A 10,302-nucleotide genomic window follows, 5' to 3' on the forward strand; every position below is an offset into this window, starting at 1 on the left:
TGTCAACCATGTGTCCGTGATTTTTTATGTTTCCATGGCAACGTTATAATTCCAAGCAGATCTGGCCAAAAATCGTAATTTTTGACATTTTTCTTTATTTTAAGTTTTTTGGAACCAAATTGCACGATTTGATTAATTTTACATTCCATAAGCATTCGGGCTTGATTTTGCATCAATTTCCATTATCTTCTAACTTTCTAAGAAAATAGTGAAATCCAAGATGGCAAATCCAAAATTGCGGCATTTTGTAGAGTTAGCTAAGGGCTTTCTGTTTAGTGCAAAATAGTCTCGCTGCGCGTTTATAGAACAAAAATCCTGGAGAGGGTTTCCATCCCTCCCCCCCCTCCCCCCTTGTACCACGTTAGGGGTATGAATTTGCTTGTACGTCCTGGAGTTAAAAAACATAGACCATTCAACTTGCATTTATTTCACCAGCAAATTACGCCGTGATTATCACTGTAAGCTGTAAGATTTCCTTTTCACCGCAACAAAGCGCATTGTTGGTATTAATCGAAATGTAAAAAAAAAATTCTGGCTTGCTGGTGTATTGGAGGATAATGCTCAAAATTTCGGACGATCTTTTAGTATTGGGCACCATCCTCCAATACACTAGCCGCCGAACACGGTTTATTTGCAAAATAGCTCCATTAGCGCTAGCAGTGCGCTTACGCAAAGTTATTGCTTGCGTCAACTGAAGAAGAAACAAAAACTATGCTGATCAACACTGTTTGAATACACGCTTTTTACAAGGAGAGGTTTTTTATTAGCATGACGTACACAGTCGTCGCGTTTACGAGTCGTGTACCTTTCTGATTGGTTAAAAAGGATCGGAAATTTTTGAGGAATTTGTCAAATATTCTATCATTAATATTGCTGACTTCTACTCTCGTCTTTAAACCCGCAGGCCTCACGAAACGCATGTTTTGCAAGACTGTGTTCTATTGACATTCGGCTAACAGTGTTTCACCCAACGTTATATTGTTGGAATGGAAAAGCAAGTCTTTTGCGATACACGATTTTGCTATACCGTGTATTACAACAACTAAGGCAAATGGTACAGTTCATGTTATAAAGAAAGCACTAAAAAAATAATCGTATCGATATAGTACATGCGTTGTGGGGGGGGGGGGGGTGGGGAGGAGGGGGGTTAGTTTGATTAGTTGTGGAAACTATCCAAGGACCCTGTGGAATCGAGTTCTAGTTGATCTTTTCTGGTCTTGTAAGATAAGGTAAAGCCTGCTGTCGAGCCAAGTGGTCATCAGGCCGGAGCTTATCCCGGTTTCTGTTGCATTAAGCGGCTGGGAGTATTTCTACTTCCCCTGGATGAAATGCTAGCCATCGCAGGGTTACCTCCCCCCCCCCCCCCCCTTCCACCCCCACCAGTAAATTCGTCGGTACCCATTTGTACACTTGGATGGAGAGAGGCACCAAGAGAGCAAATTGTCTTGACTAAGAACACAACCCAGTGCCCCCAACGGGTTCGAACCCGGACGGACCGCTCGATCCGCAGTCCGGCGCACTAACCATTCGCCTCTGTTGGTCTTGTAATTGTCACAATTACATCATGCTGACTGTGATTTCAAAATTATCAAATGCATTATTGTAATTTATCAACAACTGCGTTTGAAGCTCAAATTTCTCCAATGCCTAGGCTTTTCCACTTTCTGTATAAAACTGCTTCTAATAGCTGCTTTTCACGTGAAAAAGTCTTGTTCCAGTTTCAGGTCAATTGACCCGTACAGCCTGAGAGTATTTATGATTTGTGTGTGTTTTTGTCAAGCGACTATTGATGGGTTGCTGGTTCATCATGTGGATACATGTTGCTCCAGCATATCTATCACTAGTTTGTGCTAACGGTTCACGTGCACTTTTAAAACTTGTTTAGAAAAAGGCGCCACTGCAAGATCAGACAGACAAGGTGTCGTTGACCGCGGTAAACGACAGAAATATGAAAAAATAAGAATATTTTTTTTTTTTTTTTTTTTTTTTTTGCTGCAGATGACTGATCCATAGATCTGGAGCCTGACTCACTGACCACTGCTTCTCCCATCAATAGTCTTCATCCACCAGTTAGTTTTATTGGCAAATTTGCGCGCCAATGCGGTAATCGGCCGACCCGTCATAAGGATTATATATACAGTACGAAACGGTTAAGTTGTTATATTATGTGACCAATATTTGATAATCTTTGATCATAGACCTATAACACAGAGTTTTGTTCACTGTAAGTACATTTAGGTTAAGTGTGGAAATGGTCCTGCAGCCTAAGGTTTGAAATTAAACTACGAGCAAAGTCGACATGGGTCGTTAGATACTCCGTTTTCTGGTACCTGTTGCGAATGGTACCTGTTCAGTAATAGGACTGTTGTTACGGCTTTGGCTCAAAACAATTCGCTTGCGATCCACAAAGAAAAAAATTAAAACACAACTCCTCAGCATCACTGCTTTTTACTTTTTTCCCACATTTGCCCATGACAGCAATAAATTCTTTTACAGGAAGTGTGCACTCGCTCGCGCATTCAACTTATCACACTATGCCATATGTAGGAAAAACAATCGGTCATAAGTGATCTGGGTAATAAATAATGAGATTGGTGTCAGACGAGGTTGATCCGTGCGAGAGTGTGTGACTTGCTTGCAAATACTAACTGAAAACTTCAAGGGAAGATTTGCTGGCTACAGCGTTTTCTTGAGATGAAAGCTTATCTGTTCTGCTTCGCGTGTGTGATTCTCTTGGGCTTCGTGTCGCCCAATCAAGAAGGTATGTTGTTTACAATTGACCTTATTTTGAGAACTTTGTTTTTGGAACATCAAGGTTACGTATTCGTTAGAGTATTTTGAAAATAGAAAACAAGACATGTTCTTTGAGACGCTTTGCTTCTTTTAAGACCAACGCAGAAGACTACTTTACACTGAATTAAAATGTGCTCATTATTTTTATCTAAGGTCTTAATAAGGTCTTTAAAGTTAAAAATCCTAGTAATAGCACATTTGTCAACCTCAGAAATTAATGTACCAGCTAGAGGCAGACAAGAAGCCTGAACGTAAGAAACCTGTTGTTATAAAAAAACAAATTCAAGAAGCCATTAAATAAAATGCCCCTATTTAACATAACTTAAACGAGGTCAAAACAGCCTGAAGCACGCCTTTATTCTTATTACAAAATAACCATATTTTGACACGCCACTTATTAAACCTTTCGCTTCCAAGGTCTAACTTCTGTAAATTGATATTGTTTTAACGGCCTGTGGATAAAACCCTAATACCTGTGACCATAAAGTTTAATGGTCGGAGTCATACTCCGATCGGAGTTATCCCTTAATGTGGTTATATTTTCACTGCTAAAATATCGGCAAAACAAGCCCGCACGAAATGCCAACTAAACACGCTCCCAGCGCCCAAGTGAAAAAGGCCTAATTACCCTCGAATATTCACGCGCCTCATTTGCCTACATAAGCAAATTAAGGCTTTTTGTCTCTTTTGACTGAGAAGTTACGCGCCGCAGTCGTAAGGCATCCGCGTTTTTACCCACCCACCTCCCCTTCGGCGAGACGCGTACCTATTTAATATATCTATATCGTGCGTTTTTCTGACTTGCCTGATCATGCCGCCCATACCATAGCTTCGCCTAGGCCGTGAGTGTTTATGATCACTGCGAGAAAAGGTGCTCTCAATCATTTCTAATTATACTTCCAAACATTGGAAATCCACAGCACATCACCACAAGCCAGCCAAACACCATTCCACACCTCATAAAAACCACCACTCTGTTCAGAAAGCTCCCGCTGGTGAGCCAGGTGCATTGAAAAACCTCATTCTGCACAAAACTCTCCCCCAACAAGCCACACCACAAAACCCTCAAGTAAGGGCTTCATTGGTATCGTACGTTAGTCAATAAGGCAGCCAGTAAAGCTGGACTTGGGACAGTGGATTCCGAGAAAGAGGAGGGTGTTGTACAAGCGACAGGAAGAGCGATTTTGGTGCACAATGGAAACAGTGGAGTGGGGCATGTTGTTCAAGGTAAACGTTGCGCTTAAGGAACAATATTGATTGCATTTCTAATTGTTAAATGAGAAGTTCTGTCCAAAGATTAAACAGACCCTTTGAAATCCTTGTCTGAAGTAGTCCAAAAATCGAGAACCGGCCACCGCCATCTTGGAGTAAATTAGCAGCCTGGCGATGTATGTGTGACGTCAAAGAGCTGAATCTGAAGTTTGGCAGGAAGTTTCATCATTGTTTATAAAATACTTGACCCTCCTTGTTAATTTTGTATTGGCTTGCTTTTCGAAATGCCTCTTTGTACAGCATCATTTTCCACAAAGTAAACTGCTAGAGAGAGTAAAAGTTGAGCTCATTGACGTCACGCATACATCGCCAAGCTGCTAAGTTACTCCAAGATGGCGGCGGCCGGTTCTCAATTTTTGGACTACTTCAGACAATAATCGTTTGTGAAAGGTGGACAACATTGGAGTAGGGGACTGCCTGTCAGGGGAAGTAAGGGACCGGTCATTATTTATCGCCTGGGGGGGAGCGGAAGATTTTGGGATAAACATAGTATTTAGGTGATCCCCACTTTCAACGTTATTCCATGAAGTGATCCCCTCTCACTACTATTGATACTTTCGTGCCCTTTTGGGCTCTCAGTTACGACTGATCCCCCCTTCTGTTCATTTATAATTCAAGTGATCCCCCCCCAAAAAAATCCTCCGCTCCCCCCCCCCCCCAGACGATAAATAATGACCCGTCCCTAAAGTTGGACCTAGGGTCCGGGACGGTAGTTGTGAAGGCCTTGCAGGAACCTTGAACAAGCTGGCAAATAGGGGGTATGGCAAGTCTGCAGAGGACAAGTGTCCCCCTCAGACTCCATTTATGACTGCAGAAATCGGAACAAAAAAAGAATGAAGCCTTATGCGTCCCATGGCGCAATGTAGACGGTTGACATGGAGAAACCGTTTGGGCTAAACACAAAATACGAATTAGGGTCAAAGAGAATGCAAATATCGTATATAGACAGTATTGCTTTTAAAGAAATTGCTTTCATTTCTAACTGCATTGTACAGTCAACTCTCGCCTTGCGGACACCCCGCTATTGCGGACATTCGCTATTACGGACAAAATTCAGATCCCCGGCGAAAGAGTTTTAACTGGAAATGACTCCAGCTACAGTCAACTCTCGTTATAGCGGACACGCTCGGGGCGTCGTTTTGTGTCCGTTATAACGAGAGTCCGTAATAACGGGAGTTATTTCCAGTTAAAACTCTTTCGCCGGGGATCTGGATTTTGTCCGTAATAGCGAATGTCCGCAATAGCGGGGTGTCCGCAAGGCGAGAGTTGACTGTATTGCGGACTCTCGCTATAACGGACACAAAACGCCGCCCCAAGCGTGTCCGAACGAGAGTTGACTGTACGCGCTCTGTCTATATGTTATTTAACAGATTCAGCAAATGGAAAGGCTCCAGTGATAGTCATTAACTCAGACGCCGCAGGCGACAATGGTATGTTGTTGATACTCTCTGTAAAGGAATGCCTTACGGTCTAGATCTGCTCGGACCAATATGGCCCACAATGCCAGACCTTTCCTGGTCTCTGTAGCATGAAGCGACAATAAGTGGTGGTACCCTTTCTGCATGAGAAGCAGTTCCGTTTTAAATCAATCATGTCATCTGACAGCATCACTAGGGACAAAAGCTGGCCCCTTTTCTTTTCTCCAATTTTGGCGTCGATTAACCTCAAACACCACAAAATATTACCAAATTAATATACTTTTATACAAGATAAATTATAACCTCGGTCAAGTTTTAATCTTGGATTATAATTAGTGTTAATCAGTTCTCGATTAAACCAACCCTTGTTTGTAATAAACATAAACATGACCTTAAAATCTATGTGTTTGTATTAAAGTTGTTTCTTTGCTTTCTGTTTTTGTTTCTGATTTCGTTTCTGTTTGTTGAAATGGTCGACCCAATAATTTGTGTCAAGACATCACATTAACCTCAGAGAATATTTTACCAAATTATTCCAAAGAGTAGGGCACGAAGCTTCCGGTGTTGTGGTGCTGTGCTCTGGCCTTTGAGTGTGGTAAATTACAGTATGTACACAGTGCATTTGAACATATATATACATGTGGAAAATGCGCTACATAAATGCATCATCATCATCATCATTATCATCAAAATGGTTGTTAAACTACCTTAATCTATTTTAGGAGGCTCGCTGGATCCATTTTCACAAGATTGTCTCGATGCTCATAACAACTACAGGGCCAAACATGGTGTTCCCCCGCTAATGTGGTCACGTGAGCTAGCCGAAGGCGCGCAGAACTGGGCCGATCAACTGGCGTCTACAGACTCGTTACAACACGACGAAGTTGCTATACAAAACCGAAAGATGGGTAAGAGAAAAAATGGCACTCAATTAAACTCTGCTATAATGCAAGTGAAAAAGTCTTAATTGCGTGAAATTTAAGCATTTAAAGTAAATTGTCGAATAAATATTCGGTTTCAGTGGAAATTTAAAAACCTATAACCTTAACGATTATAACCATTTCAGACTGAGTTTTACTACATAACGCAAGTTCTTCTTATTAAGCGAATAATTTAGCAAAAAACACTTATTGTTTTAGGCATTAAATTTTTCACGATGATTCATTTATTCATAACTGCACCAAAATTGACCTCTGCTGAAATAGAGAAATAAGAGAGAAGATAGAAAGGAAAATATTATTCCGCCATATAGCACCCCTGATACCAAAAGCAAACACACAAAATCGGGCGCCGCATAAACGCTTAGTTTCTGCTGATTTTTATATAATCATTATGCAAGACAGTCGCTGAAATTTGTTCCGTGATTTGCTTGTTGAGCTCGCTCCGGTTCTCGGCATAGGCGTCGTAAGTAAAATGGCGCATCCCAAAAACAATAGTCCAATAAGACGTGTGAGACAATATTTAAAAATGCTAGTGCTTTCTCTGCTTTTTGGAGGTACTTCGAGGTGCTCCTACGAGGATTTGCAAAAAAAACATCACAGCCTCAGGCTGACAAAAATCTCTCTTTCTATTTAGGTGAGAACTTAGCATATTTTCAACCCGCTGTTCCAAAATGTCAGGGCGCTATGATTGACAACTGTGTGAATTGTCGAGAGATGGTACAACGCTGGTATGATGAGGTGAAAAACTATGACTTTGATAAAGGAGGTCCAAAGTCCGCGAAAGCACCATACAAGCACTTCAGTCAGTTGATTTGGGCCAACACCGCTGAAGTAGGAGTTGGGACCGCGGTCAGTAAGCGGTATGGCTTCATAACAGTTGCGCGGTACAGGCCAACTGGAAACGAGGGTGTCTTTGCAGATTTTATAAGGAATGTTCCCCCTGAAGGAGGTGTGAGTCAGCATTTAAACTTATCTGCAACTACTTTTTATTGACTGTTGATTACGTTATTAACGTGAATAACGTACTAATGAGTCTCACTGGCCTATGTCACGGGGATTTCACGGAATTTTGGTCCAAACTGTTCTGAAATTAGTGAGGCAACTTAGCCCATGAAAAACATCATCTTTGAACGTTTAAAGAAAGATATAACATTAATTTGTGGATCAAAATCAAACCACGGCTATAAATATCGATTTTTTTAAGACGCACAAAAACAACTTTAAGCGTTTAGCCTCAATTTTTCAAGTTGTTATCCATTTCCATCCTAGCCATTCCTAACCAAAGACGCTTGTTAACATTTTCAGCGCCCTAATAGCAATTGGTAATAACAATGGACCATATTTTTAGATTTTCTACAACATTCAAATGGGTTGTTGAAAAAAATCTGTTAAAATCCGTAGCAAAGCCCCTTAAACGCACAGTTTTGACACATGTACACTGATAAACCTAAATAGATAGTTATTTCTTTACCGATGGCATTTTTTATTAGGTCCGCTGCCAACGATGTCTCCATCACTTGAAGATAATTTAAAACCTATGGGTTACGAAAAAACTTCCAGTTCCACAATGGAGACTCCGCCTGCTTCCGCTGAAACGGTAGCCTCGACCGCATCTCAAACAGCAAACTCCAAACAAGCTACATCTACTGACGTCACGATCTTGCCGCAGACACAGAAGTCATCCGTAACAAGTGATGCTGAAATTCCCGCCAAAACCGCTACAACGGCGCCGGACGCACCGCAACAAAAGAGCGCCAAAGTTGAGAATCAATCAACGCCCGTTCAAGCAGTCAGCAAAGGGCCGCATGGCAAGAGTGGCTTTGTGCACACGCTGACGGCGAATGATGGAACGAAGGCTCAAGTGTATCTCAGCAAGAACGGAGCTCATGCAGGCATAGTGTTTAGAAATGAAATATCCAGAGGTACGTTTGCTTCATTTTAAATTTTAGGACCAGAGTTACTCATATGCTAAACCTAAAGAGGGAGCGAGATTGCTTGTTTCATTGTTAAAAAAATGTACTACACTTGAAATAGTCCACGTTCGATCTATTAAAGTTCAAACATGGCACCGAGGCTTTCTGGTCAAACTTCTATATTTGGTTTTGTTTTCTTTGAATCAAGTCTCTTGTGGAATTAACAGACAAAGGAATATTCAAAAAATTGCATTTTTAGTCGGAAAGCCTCGATATATCTGAACGTGGGCTATTGTAACAGTACGGAGACACTTTTATAAGGCCGCATCGAAAAAGGTAAATAAAAGTGAAAATAGTCCGTCAAATTCAACATAAAAGTTCACAGCGATAGCAATACACAACGCCTGTGATAAAATATCGATGAACATCTTAAGGCTGGTTCTCATATGATCGCCCCGATCGTCTCTGTCGCCTCTGTCGCTTCAAAAAGTTTGCTTGCTCCAATCAACTCAGACTTTGCAAACGACAGAAGCGACAGAGACGATCGGGGCGATCATATGAGAACCAGCCTTTAGCACCTTCATAAATTTTCAAAATTTGGTGGTTTGTACATAAAGCTAATCAAGCAATTCTAGTACGCCGTTTAATACTAAAATATCAGGCGCGATTGGTCGAGCCAAGGTATTACATTTTGGCGGGGAAGAAATTCTACATGCAAGGTGCAGTAGCCGTGTTTTTGGTGCGAAAATTGTTATTTCTTTTCGTTTTTCTTACTTAAAAAAAATGAGTGTATAATATTTTTTAAAAATCTAGCAATAATGTATACAGTTTAGAGTGGGAGATCGTGTCAGTGACATGAAAAAGTAGGATTGCCGGATAGCAGATGGAATTTCCTGTTGGATGAAGACGTAATTTGGTACGCTAGAAGCGGGGTCATATATTCTTGTACTTAATTATGCATGTTTAAACTTAGTCATAAATTGTTTTCCTTCTAGTGAACCAAGACGAGGATTCAACGGGTGTAAAAAGAACGATCAATGTGCTGTAGGACCATCGACCAGTATGCAATCATCTTGATGTTAATAATTATTAGCCTTGGGCTAACGTAACTTGTTCGTAAGGGGTTAAGTTTTGGGTGGCTTAGAACTGCAATGTGAAAAAAAGTTTCGATATGAACTTACAAAAAAACTTTACATACATTCAGAATTATCAACTAAAAAGATGAATTTCTCATTTACTAGTCTGTAAGCTTAACGTAACTATAACATGAGAATTTCGTCAATACTTTACAATAAAAATTTGCGATAAGATATTCGATAAAACATCTTAAACTCCGTTTAAAAATTTAAGAAAGACGACGACGTTTCGACGGTGACTTAAGGTCATTATTAAGTCAAGCAAATATGTAATAAAAGGTATAAAAACTGAAAATAGACAATAGAAGTTAATTAATTAAAGTTGTGAGGTAAAAGAAAAATTTTCAGGCAGTCAAATTTTCTTGGGCATTTTTTTCAGAATATCGTCAATGTGTTGGGAACAGAAACAAATTTGACATAACAGTTCAGTTAATTGTGCAGGAAGTTGGGGCCTCTCGTATCTGCACTTTACATTTTGCATTGGCATTTACAATTTATTTATATTTTCCCAATGCCTTGAGAGGATGTTAGAAAAAAACACCGAACAGTTGAGGCGAGAGCTTACACCAGGGGGGATAACCAGGACATTGTTTTGTTTAGCAGACAGATAGTCCTATAGGCGAGGGGGGAGGAGGGGACGGGGATAGTGACCGAGAAGAGTTAACACTTGGATTTCTGTAATCAAATTGCGGAATACTTATTTCTTTGATATAACAAAATGCCCAGGGTCAAACCTTTTGTTGGGCAATGTCAACTGCCCATTGAGTCGGATATAACAAAACTGTATCTTTAAATAAACGTTCGTCAATTTCGAACATTTTTGGGGGGC

At 40.6% G+C, this 10,302-nt stretch overlaps 1 pseudogene across 1 annotated transcript; it reads left to right on the plus strand.

Annotated features, from left to right (window-relative positions):
* Positions 1-2,436: 2,436 nt before the first annotated feature.
* On the plus strand, positions 2,437-9,946 carry LOC144641750 (uncharacterized; annotated as a pseudogene). The gene is made up of 7 exons (XR_013568616.1): positions 2,437-2,761; positions 3,714-4,020; positions 5,436-5,495; positions 6,206-6,391; positions 7,059-7,373; positions 7,915-8,346; positions 9,333-9,946. The product of XR_013568616.1 is annotated as an uncharacterized LOC144641750 (transcript).
* The last annotated feature ends 356 nt before the right edge of the window (positions 9,947-10,302 follow it).

Source organism: Oculina patagonica, chromosome 2 (assembly GCF_052425735.1).
Source record: "Oculina patagonica isolate OP01 chromosome 2, crgOcupat, whole genome shotgun sequence".
NCBI lineage: Eukaryota > Metazoa > Cnidaria > Anthozoa > Scleractinia > Oculinidae > Oculina > Oculina patagonica.